The 14,093-nt window shown below is 39.5% G+C and overlaps 1 protein-coding gene across 10 annotated transcripts in view; it reads right to left on the bottom strand.

The window, feature by feature from the left end:
* Positions 1 to 11,872, bottom strand: part of Epb41 (erythrocyte membrane protein band 4.1) — a 155,550-nt gene extending 143,678 nt beyond the window's left edge. For 3 of the 10 annotated variants that reach the window (XM_071617550.1, XM_071617552.1, XM_071617553.1), the window contains exon 1: positions 11,686 to 11,867. The gene's annotated coding sequence lies outside the window, so the exon portion shown is untranslated. Of the gene's footprint in view, positions 1 to 11,685 lie in introns of all 10 variants that reach the window. The other 7 variants (XM_071617545.1, XM_071617547.1, XM_071617551.1 and 4 more) reach the window with 6 other exon arrangements.
* Positions 11,873 to 14,093: the final 2,221 nt, after the last annotated feature.

Raw genomic sequence — 14,093 nt, 5'->3', positions numbered from 1 at the left:
CTCCCTTAGGACAGGGATTAGTGATCACATATACCCACAGCGTCCTCCTCATTGTGCATAATCAATATGCACTAAATGAAGGATCATGTCATTCCTCTGCTCCCAAGAATTCCTGTATCAGAATAAAATGCACAGTCATTAATGTAACCAACAAGGCACTACATGACATGCTCCTTCTACGTATAGCATTTCTGAACTCAACTCCTACCATTTCCCCTCTATCATTTTTTTTTCTTTTTTCTTCAGTACTTGGCATTGAACTCAGGAGTGCTTTACCACTAAGCTACATTACCAGCCTTTTATATTTTTTTTAATTTTCATACAGGCTCTTGCTAAACTGCTGAGGCTGGCCTCAAACTTGTGATCCTTTTGCCTTGGCCTCCTCGTAGCTGAGATTACAGACGCATGCCATAGTGTCTGGTGCCTCTAGATCTTCTTTTTGTTTTTTTTCCTTTAATATTTTGTTTGAGTTGTAGTTGGACACAATACCTTTATTTTATTTTTATGTGGTGCTGAGGATCAGCTCCCTGCACGTGCTAGGCGAGCGCTCTACACTGAGCCACAGGCCCAGCCCCTTCTCTAGATCATTTTGACCCATGATGCTGGCTTATTTAATGCTTCTCAAACACACTAAACATGGTAACCTTTGCGCTTGTGGTACCTTCTGCCTAAATCTTGTCCCCAGATACCTGCATGGCTCAGTGTCTTATTCCATTCAGGACTCTGCTCAAATTTCACCTGGTCAATAAAAATCATCTCTGACCACTATTTTCTATATCCATTCCACCTTTCTTATTCTGCTTCCCTGACCCTCACTAAAATCATAAGATGCCTTATGTTTATCCTTGACTTGTGTATTTATTATTTGTCCTCTCCCACTAAAATATAAACTCTACGATAACAGTGTTATGTCCCAAGTTACTTAGAACAGCACATGATTATAGTAGACAACCAATATTTATTAAATGAATAAATGATAGATGTAGCAGTCATCTATTGCTGTACAATGAATTACCCCAAAACTTGATGGGTTAAAACAACAAGCATTTATTATCTCACAGTTTCCTTGGGTTACTTACCCAGGAATGACTTAGCTAAATGGCTCTTGCTCAGGGTTTCCTGTGAAACTGCAGTTGAGTTGTCAATCAGGTTCACATTCATTTTAAGACTCATCTCTGCCCACAGAGGTTGCTTCCAAGCTCGCTCACATGGCCGATATCAGGCCTCAGGAGATCCACTTTCAAGCTCACTGACAGACCTTGGTTTCTCACTGTGGGGGCCTCTCCATACACTGCCTAAATGTTCTCAGGATATGGCAGCTAGTGACCCAACAATGAGCGAGAGAGCCAGAGAGTGCCAACACAGCAGTAAGAGCCTATGATAACCTAATCTTGGAAGTGACATCCCACCACATTTTCTGTATTCCATTCACAAGGAGTCACTAGGTCTCACCCAACTCAAGGGAAGGGGATCATACAAGGGCATAAATACCAGGAAGCAGGGATCGTTCATGCCATCTTAAAGGCTACCCACCACAGTAGACACCAAAAAAAAAATTTTTTTTAAACCCTGCCCTTTGTCTACCTGACATATTCTTTAGTTATACAATCGTTCATCTCCATGCTAGTCTTTTCAATCTTACAAAATACCAGCAGGATTATGTGAACTATTAAACATTTCTCTTTAACCAGTGTTTATTAGTCATTTTAGAGATCCAACAATTAGCAAGGGTAAATCAAAAAAGTACCTTAAAGAAAAAAGCATTATTGGGTAAATCTTCTATGATCACATATACCCACAGCGAGCCCAGTAGATTGACACAAACCTTTTCATTTAATTATATAGGCATTGTCTTTAGGGGATGAGATGGCACTTAATAAAACATCAGCTTTTATTGTTAAAGAAATTAATAAAAATTCAAAAATTTTTTAGTAAGTTAGAGGAAATATTAAGCACTATAGTTAAGAAATAAGGCTATTTATACATACCTAATGATGAGAATAAAAAAGCATATCACCAAAAAATAAAACCAAATTACTTTAACCAAGCACAAACCAAATCCCAACATAATCCTTATTGTGATTATGTTCCACTGCCAAGTAAATTGCAACTCTGTAAATCTAATTTTAGGAACAAAAAATAATACAAGACATCAGACTTACCAAGAACTGAGGAAAGCCTATGAAATATGAGCAAAAGGTACCTATTATCTTCCTTTTCTTCCCTAATTTAAATCTTCCAGGTTAATTTTTAAGAGCTGACTTTTTTTGGTAACCCCCAAGGATCAATGAATGCTAAAACCAATAGGAAATGGTGAACAGGATATTTACTAATTGGGGAACAGGATATTTACTATGTCCAAGTATCACCACAAATATTTAAAATCTACCTTTACCACAAAGAAATTTGGTGGTTATCACTTTAATTAGGTGACCAAAATTAGCATCACTAATTGTAGGAAAGCCTGACATGAACTTCCTGATGTGATGCAGAATGAAAATCATAGCATCATCTATGAAGAACTCGGACCAAAAATGCTTAACTTAAGTCTAATCAAACCCACAGAGATTACTTCCAGTTTTCAGGAAACAAAGCAGATAGGGGAACAGATTAAAACCTAAGGGAACAAACAGACAAATCCAAAACAGACCGCCCTACAAGTCAACTGGCACCAGGACTCATCAAAACTAATGACAATTAGAGATCACAAGTACTGTTCTAGACTAAAGGAAACGAAAGTGATATAATCAGCCTGTCTCAGTGGGCATTCCTGTAATCCCAGCTGAGGCAGGAGAATCAAAAGTTCAAGACCAGCCTGAACAATTTAATGAGACCCTGTCTCCATAAATGAAAAGGATTTGGGGATTAGCACAGTGGTAGAGTGCCCCTGCATTCAACTCCAGTGCAAAAAAAAAAAAGTACAAATATTTAAACAAAACTAACTAGGAAATATACATATGAGTTGTTTATTAGTTGAATATTGGTTGATATTATAGATATGTTAATTTTCTTAGGTATGATAATAGTGTTGTGGTTATACAGTATAATAGCTCTATTCTTAGGAGATGCATACCAAGGTGTATGAGACCTTTAACTTATTTTCTAAGAAAATATCACACAAACAGAGAGAGAGAGAGAGAGAAAGAGATTATCTGAAGCAGAGTCAGTATCAGAACCCAGGTGTTAAATCTTAACTATCCTGGAGTTCACATTCTCACTAACACTATAGTGTGCCTTAAGTTATGGATGTAGCAAATGTACTAAACAATGTCTGCGTTTGGGGAAATATGAAGGGTAATTAAAGACATGATATTTATCCTCTGCCTTCTAGAAGTTAATGCAATCTCATTGGGGAGTACCAGTTTTATATGACAAATCTGCTATATAAAAAATGAGTATTGTCATTGCTGGTGGGACTGCAAATTGGTGCAACTGCTCTGGAAAGCAGTATGGAGATAAACTTGGAATGGAACCACCATTTGACCCAGCTATCCCACTCCTTGGTTTATACCCAAAGAAATTAAAATCAGAATACTACAGTGATAGTCACAGATACGTCAATGTTTATAGCAGCTCAATTCACAATAGCTAAACTATGGAACCAACCTAGATGTCCTTCAATAGATATAACGAAAATGTGATATTCTCTAAAATACAAAATAGGGCTGGGGATGTGGCTGTGTGGTCGAGTGCCCCTAAATTCAATCCCTAGTACAAAAATAAATAAGTAAATAAAAAAGAAAATGGGGTATATATGTATATATATTCAATGGAATATTACTCAACTTTAAAGAAGAATGAAATTATGGCTTTTGACAGTAAATGGATGGAGTTGGAGAATATCATGCTAAGCGAAATAAGCCAACCCCAAAAACCAAAGGCAGGATGTTTTCTCTGATATGCAGATGCTAATTCACAATAAGGGCAGGGTGCAGCACTGGGAAGAACAGAGTTACCTTAGATTAGGTAGAGGAGAGTGAAGAGAGGGGAGGAGAGGAGACATGAGACATGGGATAGGAAGGATAATAGAATGAGACAGACATTATTACCTTTTGTAAATATTTGACTTCATGACCAATGTGATTCTACAACATGCACAATCAGAAAAATGAGAAATTATATTCCATCTATGTATGATATATCAAATTACATAAATGCAATGTACTGTCTTGTATAACTAATCAAAACAATTTTTTAAAAATGAGTATTACAAGAGTTATTAAGAAGCCAGGCACAGTGGCTCATACCTGTAATCCCAGCATCTCAGGAGGCTGAGGCAAAAGGATCATAAATTCAAAGTCAGCCTCAACAATTTAATTGCCCTAAGCAACTGTGGCTCAGTGGTTAAGTGCCCTGGGTTTAATCCCTAGTACCAAAAAAGAAAAGAAAAACAAAAAAAAAAAGAGAGAGAGAGTTCACAAGAAGATACTAATAAACCTTCAGAGAATAAGACATCTTTGAAATCTCTTCTCAAGCAGGCTTCTTATTCTTGGCCTCCTTTCTCTCAAGTACCTCTGGTTTACTTTTCCACTTGGCAACAACTGACAATTGTCTACCTAACAAAATTATCTGGAGACAACCTAAACATAAAACGCATGTTTTGCCTACTTGGAACACAGGATATAATTTTTTAAAATAAAACACTATTTACATTTCCACTGGAAAAGCCACTAATATACTATGCGGATTTTCTTGCTTCCCAAAGCAATTGTTATTTCAAGTGTTAAGGATGCCAGAAAGCCTGAAGATTTAAAAATAACCTAACAAAGCGCTCAGTCCAATGGCAGATGGAAAGAAATTACTCTAAAGACACATGTGTAGGAGGACATATATACAATATCATATGACATCATGCAAAAGGTTTATATAATTACATAATACTATCAAGATTGGCAGAACGCTGCAGGGAGTAAGCCAGTTATTCTGTCAATTCTCTGAAACATTAAAAAAAGAGAGAAAAGGGCAAGAGACAGCAAGTGGGTGGTAGGGAAAAAAAAAAAAAAAAGCCTTCACTTTAAGCGATCTTCCATGTGTCCCTCTTGCATGCTGAAATGGTTGGCAGGTAAAATTTGAGGGCTTAAATCATTGGAGCTCTCGACAGTTTCTGCCTGTGTCCATATGGCCAAAAAAATGGAGGGTTGGAGAGGGGTGAATTTCAACAATCTGTACCAAGTATTATCAAGGTGAAACACTCTTCACTTGAATATATAAGGAACTTTAAACCGGCAAATTATAATACACATTTGGCACATAAATTAAAATACCATTTCTTTACAAAATGATACACTGAAAGATAAATCATTAAGATCTCATTGTATTAAAATGATTCTAAGAGGATTACTCAAGAAGTTGTGTAAGCACTAGTAACTGTACATCAATAACTGATCCTTGACATTGTACTGAATGTTCTTTTTTTTAATATTTATTTTTTAGTTGTAGGTGGACATAATATCTTTATTTCATTTTTTTTTAATGTGGTGCTGAGGTTTGAACCCAGTGCCTCATGTGGGCTTAGCAAGCACTCTACCACTGAGCCACAACCCCAGCCCCCTGAATGTTCTTAAATATACATTTCTATTCCACTTGTGGGTTCTACTTTAAATTTAACCAATTCAAAATAACCCTATGGATCCCAGCACTGCCAAAAATAAATAAATAAATAAATAAAACAATAACCCTATGCTTTAAGGTAGTTATATCACTTAAAAGAGTTTCTCACTTGAAGCTTTTATATCATATTTTGTATGGCATAATTAAGACATTTTCAAAATATAATGCATAAATACAAGCTTTTAATATAATTAATATAAGTAAATCTCAGTCTTATGTTGTAAATTACAATTCAGGCATATTGAGGATTTGCATTTGGATTTTTGTGGAGGATGGAAGATATGAGGAGGAAGTGGGGTTGCATTTATAAATCATAATTAGGGCTGGGGATGAAGCTCAGTGGCAGAGCACTTGCCTAGTATACATAAGGCCCTGAGTTTAATCCCCAGCACCACAAAAAATAAAAAATAAAAATCACAATTAATTATTAAAGCATATTTATCCTATTTTATTTTCACCTACTTTCCAAAAAATGTTCCTGTCCCTATTAATAGATATTATTAGATAACAGAATTATGGATACATATTGAATATAGAATTAGATAATAATATTAAAAGCATCTACTGCTTCTTCCCACCTTATTTATCAATATAAATTCATAGTCATATTTCCTATCCAGTCCATCAATCTTGCCCCTTCCTACCCCCTCTGCCAAGATTACTTAAACCCTTCCTGAGCTCCACTTCACATAGCTCAGAAACTACCTTAATCTCTACAAATAGAGCTCATGCTAGGAATCAAAAATAATAGGAGAGGGCTTAGATTAATTGGATAGAAGTGACCCAAGAGTCCTCAGCCATGGAAGGGGAAGAGTAATAATTTAATAAGTAATCACAGTTTTATCCATATGGATTTATATTGGAGATAACCAAGAGATAATTGAAAAAAGAGAACTTGTCTTCATAAATGCAATAATAAAATAATAAATGAACATAATGCTAGAAAGTCTATGTAGAATGGACTTTAAGGGATTATAATCTAATTGTAAAGAAAGAAAATATCTGCACATCAAGCTGTCAGTTTCCCTACTCAGATTGCACGTTTACTTTAGGCAACTGGGGGAGGCTGATAAAGATTGGGGGTAGGAGATAGTAAAGTCCCTTCAAGCCATTCCTAAAATTATTTTGGCCACACATGGCATGCTGCTTTTCTCCAAAGGTCAAAGAGTATCATATACTTCAAGGTGGGAACAATTCATTTAAATAAAAATAGCAAAAATAAGTATAACAGACTTTCATCACAATCAGATTTTCCTACTAAACTTTCCCAAAACCAACATTTGAAGTACAGTGTGACAGTTCTAAATGAGATCAGTACATAATATAAAATACCCAAGTTCTCCTTTCTAATGCCTCCAATTTCTGAATACTGTTCATTGCTATAGTTTTCCCTTTATCCTTCTCGCTGTGCATTCATTAAATAGCAGCAGAGGAAACCAAAATACTAATCTAACCCAGTGTGTACAGCAGAGTATTTGTTACACTGCATTTTACTGAACACACCATGAATCTCCTCACATAAAAAAAAAGACACATAGTAAGCCACTAGTAACAAACCAAGAAATATAAATGAGCAATAGAAAGGAACAAATATATTTGGTATCTGCCTCTCCTCTAGCTAAAAGCTAAGTGCAATGAAGCTATACCTTCCCAAAATTCAGGATCCTATGTAAGTAAGACCTATAACTGATCAATACAGAGGCTTACTTTAAAATTTCCACCTTTGAGGTCTTTATTCAGAGAAAAAAGCAAAGTTGTTCAAAAGAAAAAAAGATTAGAATTATTGTTGTTTAGCTCACAAGCAAAATAAAGTGATTCTCTGCTCAAGCAATCAGGGAAAAAAACAAGTCCTTTATGGGTATCGATGAATGCACATCTGAATATGCATTTGACCAATCACGAACTTGATGAGACTCTTGGAAAATTACCCTGGCAGCACTGTCACCGCTGGCCTGCTTCTCAGATAACAAGGAAACAGACTGTGATTTAAACGTATGCTACCCATGATTTCAAAAACAAACTCAGACCCTGATAGCCATTGATATTTTAGTTATGAAATCAGATCACCAATATTAAATTATATTTGAATATTCAAGAATAATGAGCAAACCCTATCAATCATATCAAAAAATTACGGACCACATATTTTAGATCACAATCTGATGGTAAGCATATCAAAGTACCTGCAGAGAATTCAAGAATCCTGTGGCTTTTAGGCAATGCTTGTGATGAGCTTAACTCTGAAGGCTAGCTATGTAATTTTCAAAAATGTTAAACTCAAGCTATCTACAAGAAAATATCACACTGGTGAACTTCAAATGTGGGGCACAAACCTGACAAAAATAACAAGAAAAATATATAGGTCATAGTTCAACAAAATGCCAAAACCACTTCTTTCAGAGGAAATAGTAATAATTTCAAATAATTTGTTAGGTATTGCTTAGAACTATTTCTTTTTTTAATATTTATTTTTAGTTATAGGTGTACATAATATCTTTATTTTTATTTTCATGCAGTGCTGAGGATCGAACCCAAGGTCTTACGCATGGTAGGCAAGTGCTCCTCCTCTGAGCCACAACCCCAGCCCCTGCTAAGAACTATTTCTTAAGGAGAAAAGATGAAAGTACCTTCTTCATTTCATAAATATGAAAAGATCTGAACATTTTTTGTTATTCTTAGATAAAACACTGTATCACATTTCTTCTCTCTCTCTCTCTCTCTCTCTCTCTTTCTTTTCTTTCTTTCTTTCTCCCTTTGATACAGAATCTAGATATATTGCCCAGGCTGCCCTCAAACTCCTGGACTTAAGTGATCCTCCTTCCTCAGGCTCCCAAGTAGCTGGGATCATCCTCACACACCAGTGTCCCACCAAGGATAACCATACCTCAAAACTTATATTTGAGGACTGGGGTTGCAGCTCAATGGTCAAATACTTGCCCAGCATCCATGAGTCCCTGGGTTCAATGCCAAGCACCACAGGAAAAAAAAAAAAAAAATAATAATAATAAAAACATGTTTGTTCCTAATATCTACTTCTTGAACACTATAAATACAACTTGGGTACTCAACAAACTTTAAAAAGATATTGGCCCTTAAAACAGGCAGAAAAAGAACAGATACAGAAAGCAAGCAACAATCGACCTAAAAAATAAAACTTTTCATTAGCTTGGTCTATTTGCAGACAGCTAGAGTTTCCAAGTATTAAACCTGTCAATCTGGGCTGGGATTGTGGCTCAGCGGTAGAGCGCCGGCCTAGCACGGGCGGGACCCGGGTTCGATCCTCAGCACCACATTGTGTTGTGTCCATCTACACCAAAAAATAAATATTAAAAAAAAAAAAAAAAAACTTGTCAGTCACTGGAGTTTTTAGCTCTGTGTAGCATAGAAGCCTAAAGGGTTTTCTTATTCTATCATCAGCTATTAATACATTGATGAGGCATTTAGAATTTAAATTCTTTTGACAAACATCTGTTAAAGAAAACTCAACTGGTTGGCCATAGTAATGAAGCTCAAAGAAAATACAAAGCAATCAATTAAAATAAAATTGGGGGGCTGGGGTTGTGGTTCAGTGGTAGAGCACTCATCTAGCAGGTGTGAGGCACTGGGTTCGATCCTCAGCACAGCATAAAAAAAAATAAACAAAATGAAGGTATTGTGCCCATCTACAACTTTAAAAAAAATTAAACTTTGTCAAATATAAAAAAGAAAGAAAAGAAAATATGAAGCAAAACAAAAAATCCATCGAGTTCCTTCTATATAGAGCACTTTTTTTTTTTTAAGTTGGAGGTGGACACAATACCTTTATTTTATGTATGTGGCGCTGAGGTTTGAACCCAGGGCCTCACACACTCGAGAAGAGTGCTCTACCGATGAGCCACAGCCCCAGCCCCTACATAAAGCACTTTACCATTTCAAATAACTGGTATTTGGAATATTTTTAAGGTAAGGGAACTGAAAATATTCAAGAGGAATATATATGACAAGTGTAGATGGAACTGTATAACCAAAGGTACAGAAAGTAATTTGGTTAGAGAATAAAAGAAGAATACAAGTGGAAAGGTTTTTGAAAAAGAGCTGGGCATGGTGGTAGATGCGTGTAATCCCAGAGATAGGAGGATCCCAAGTTCAAGGCCAGCCTCAGCAACTTAGCAAAGCCCTAAGCAACTCAGTGAGACACTGTCTCAAAATAAAAAGTAAAAATGGATTGGGTATGTTGCTCAGTGATGAAGCACCCCTGGGTTCAATTCGTGGTACAAAAAAGAGAAAAGGTGGAAAGGTAGATTGGGCCATATTGTGCAAGAAATAACCTATAAGACACCTGGTACAAAACACTAGCATAATGTTGAATGAATTTTTGGCGAGTTCTGAAGATTAAAAACATTTATTTATAAACCCGAATACAATTATACAGGTGGGGGAATAAAGTTTTGAATAAAGTTTTATTAGAATCAGAAGACTAGTGTGCTGAACTTAGATCCAACAATGAATTTATTTTTAATAGTGGCAAAGATATAATGTACTTATTTTCCTGGGGATATGAATTATGCCTATCTTTACTTTAATTGTAAGTTTCTGGTAGAAAGCATTCTGAATTAGCACTTAGATTCCAAGGCTATCTGATGTTCAGCTATTATATCCATTTTTTTATCTGCCATTTATTGAGTGCTTACTGTGTCCAGATATTCTGTCATGTCCAATATATGGATGGTATTAATAAGAAACTAGCTTATAAAACCAAAAATTTTACAGCTGTCAAAGAATGTACCATCTTCAATTTACAGAAAAAGAAAACAAAGAATACGTGTTTCCCCTTAAAAAGGGTTAATTCTACATTAACAAAATTGGATGAGAATTACATAAAGGTTATGCATATCCTGCTTGATTAACAGGATCAAACCAACTAAAAAAATTTTCCAGGACTGAGAATACAACAAACAGTAATGAGCAACCGTACTGAGTACAGTATATCCTCAAGAGAGTATAAATCTACTATAATAATATCTAAGACACAAGACATAACCATTTCTTGCAATTTTCCCTAAAAACAGAAGGAACAAAATAGCAGCTGTGAAATCACCCAGAGTACTAAAAAAAGCTCAGCATCTCAAAAAAAAAAAAAAAAAAAAAAAAAAGGAAGAAAAAAATCTCCTAATCAGCAACACATGCCAAAAGACATCTCCATAGACTAGTCATTTATGGTAGGGTACAGTTAGAGAAACAACAGGATGACAGTCGCTATCATGTGGTCAGAAACCAATCCGTCAGCAATTTGTTTCACGTGAGATCACTTTCTCTCTCAAGAGAATCCCTGTTCCTGGGGAAAACGACCCTGTTTTGGCAAAACCTCCCCAGGAATAATGGCCTGGTGATGAATCTCAGAGGGGGAGCCTAGATCCAGTCTCTCCACAGGTACAGCGGCCCAGCAAGCATGAGGAAATATTTCCAAGCCGACAGATGCGCGAACTGAAAAAGGAGGTCACGATGCTCAGAGAATAGATTTAACCCTTTGCTCACTGGGAACCTGAAGACGAAGGGGGAAAGCATTGGATCCCGAGGGTTTGGAGATTTTTTTTTTTTTTTTTTTTTTTTTTTAATGATGCAGGTGTCTGTGGCGGGAAGGCTCAGATTCTGCCTGACTTCTCGAGACAGCCCATCGCTCCGCAGCTGCACCCAACACCTTCGCCGTCGGAAACACGCGATTCTCCGCACCTGGTTTCCTTCCACGGCTCCTACCCACCGTGCAATGACTGACAGGCCCGAGGGGACCGAGTTCCCCGGGGCAGAAACGCAGCCCAAGCCTAACTTTGAAACGCCGCCCCGGCACACCCCTGCCCCTTCCTCAGCAGCTCCCCGCCCGCCCCGCGCTCCTCGGGCCGCGTCCTGGCTCCAGCCCTCTGCGCTGGGGCGTGCGGACGAGGCCCCCCGGCGGTAGAGCCCGCGCCCCCAGCCCGGGGCCTGCTGGGGGCTGGAGACAAAGAGGCTGCGGTGCCGCCGCGGCCGCCAGGACCGTCCCCTCGGGGACAGCGCCGCGCCCCCGGACTCGCGCGCCGCCGCCGCCGTCTCGCCTCGCCTCACCGGTAGCTCCCGGGCCCGGGATCCCGCGCCTGCAGCTGCTACAGCCCGATGAACAATGGCAGGAGGCGGCGCCGGCGTCCGAGGCTCGGGTCCTCTGCGGCTCGCGGGCCCGCCGGTAGCTAGCTGGCTGGCTGGCTGACTAAACCCGCTGACGGAGGGAGGGAGGGAGCCAGCGAGCGAGCTAGCAGCCCCGGCGCGCGCCCTCCCGCCTTTCCTCCGCGAGGCGAGGCCGGCCTGTCCCGCAGCCCGCCGGCCCGCCCCTCCCCCTCGGTTCGCCACAACATTGTAGTAAACTTCTATTGGACCATGAGGGAGGGAAGGAGGGGGCCGGGCCCGCGGCCCGCCAGCCCATTGGCTGAAGCCGAGTTCGGCCTCCTCTGGCCTCCCCCCGCCCCTAAGCCGGTAAGGAGAGGGGAGGGGAAAGAAAAAAGGGGGGAAAAGGCGAGGGGGCTAGCTGCTGTGCGCACGCGCGAGTCGAACCCGGTCTGGTGTTCCGGGCTTCCAGCAGCACCCACGTGGGAAATGAGGCAGTTAGTATCCTGTACCAAGGTGAGGCCTTTTCCCCCTAGAGGAGGGCCATGTTAAAGGTCGAGATTCGGAGGTCCCAGTTAAAGCAGAACTCACTTAGAGACGCTGCCAGGCCACCTCAAGGAACTGCCCCCTAATGTACCTAGTAACCCTAGGTGAGACACTCAGCTTCTCGGGGCCTCAGTTTCCCCATCTACTAGCTTGACCTCTCCAGGCGCCTCTCCAACCCAGACATTCGACAACACTCTACCTCTCTTGGCAGCTAAGCTGAAATGGAAGCTAAATGTTGAGACCGCGCCAAGATTCCACTTCTGGTGCATTCAAGATTCATCTAATTTCACCCTGGCACCCTCAGAGTCATTAAGGAAAAAAACAAACAACAACAACAAAAAAGCTAGCTTCCAAGGTCTGGTTTCCAAATGAGTTTAGGGTTTCTCTGACAATTGCCTGGTGTGCATTTATTTCCCTCCAGAAGTTTTAGAGGCCCCTTGACCCTTCATACTCCTTGCCAGGCAGGTCTCTGAACAGGCTGCAGCTCCACAGCAGAAAGAAGGCTCTGTTTTAGGCATGATACCCAGGAGGTAAATAGGTTCTGGTATTTCATTTTAGAAATGAGGAAATTCAATCAGAGAGGCTTAGACCTCCCAGGATAAGAAACCAGGCAAACTGACATCAGAGCTACATCTGCCAGCTACACTGTCTCTTGGTGTCTAATCACAACCCCTTCACAATCTCTGCTCTCTCTGGAATCAGACTGCCTCTGTGCAATGCTAGGTCTCCAGCCCTCCCTAATTGTTTGGCCTTTTCTGTGCTTCAGTTTCTGACCCCCATAAAAGGGAGACAGTAATAGTTCCTGCCTCATAGTTATTGAAAGAACTCATTAAAAATATGTAAATGGTTTATAACATAGCATATAGTAAGATCTTAATAAGTGTTGTTTATTATTTGGCATCTAAAATATGGACTGTGTGAAACTGGATGATATAATAGTATATTTGTGCCAGGCACACACCTGTAGTCCCAGCAACTCAGGAGGCTGAAGAAAGTGGATCACAAATTCAAGGGCAGCCTGGGCAACTTAGTAAGAACTTGTCTCAAAATAAAAGGGGCTGGAGATGTAGTGGTAGAAAGCCCCAGGTTTCAATCTCTAGTACTGGAGGGTGGGGGGGACAGTATATTTGTTAAGCACAATTGTCAGCTCTGAGCTGAGCATATTAGATAATATCTATTTGAAACATCATAAAATTCCCTGAGGCCAGGTGCCATGCTGCACACCTGTAATCTCAGCAGGGAGGTTGAGGCAGAAGGATCACAAGTTCAAAGCCAGCCTCAGCAATGGTGAAGCACTAAGCAACTTAGTGAGACACTGTCTCTAAATAAAATACAAAAAAAGGTCTGTGGATGTGTCTCAGTGGTTAAGTACCCCTGAGTTCAATACCTGGTACCAAAAAAAAAAAAAAAAACTCCCTAAGGATCACCTGGCCACTGTACCTAAAAAAGCCTCCATTCACATACTCTTTTCCCCTTTCCCTGTTTTAATCATAGCACTTACCCCTACCTGATTTTCTACTCTTTATTGTCCCTCTCATATAAATTGTTGCAGTCTACACCCATGAGAATACAAGAGACGAGGATAGGGACTTTGTTCTTCTTGTTCATCTCCCAGAACAGTGCACACATAATAAATATTTGTTGAATGAGTGAATGAATTGTCCTCATCTTATAAGTAAGAAAATGGAGGCTTAGTAAGTTTAGGTGACTTTGGCTAGGATCATTCTGTGTACTTTGGGTGAAGCACCTGTTCTTAAACATTCTGATTCCCTGCTTCAAGTCTTCAGGTTCAACTATGCTTTGGATTTGGGAACTCTAGTCCTACCACT

This window comes from Marmota flaviventris, chromosome 10 (assembly GCF_047511675.1).
Source record: "Marmota flaviventris isolate mMarFla1 chromosome 10, mMarFla1.hap1, whole genome shotgun sequence".
Lineage (NCBI taxonomy): Eukaryota > Metazoa > Chordata > Mammalia > Rodentia > Sciuridae > Marmota > Marmota flaviventris.
The sequence above is the reverse complement of the archived record's forward strand: the minus strand, read 5'-3'. Positions and strand labels throughout refer to the sequence as shown.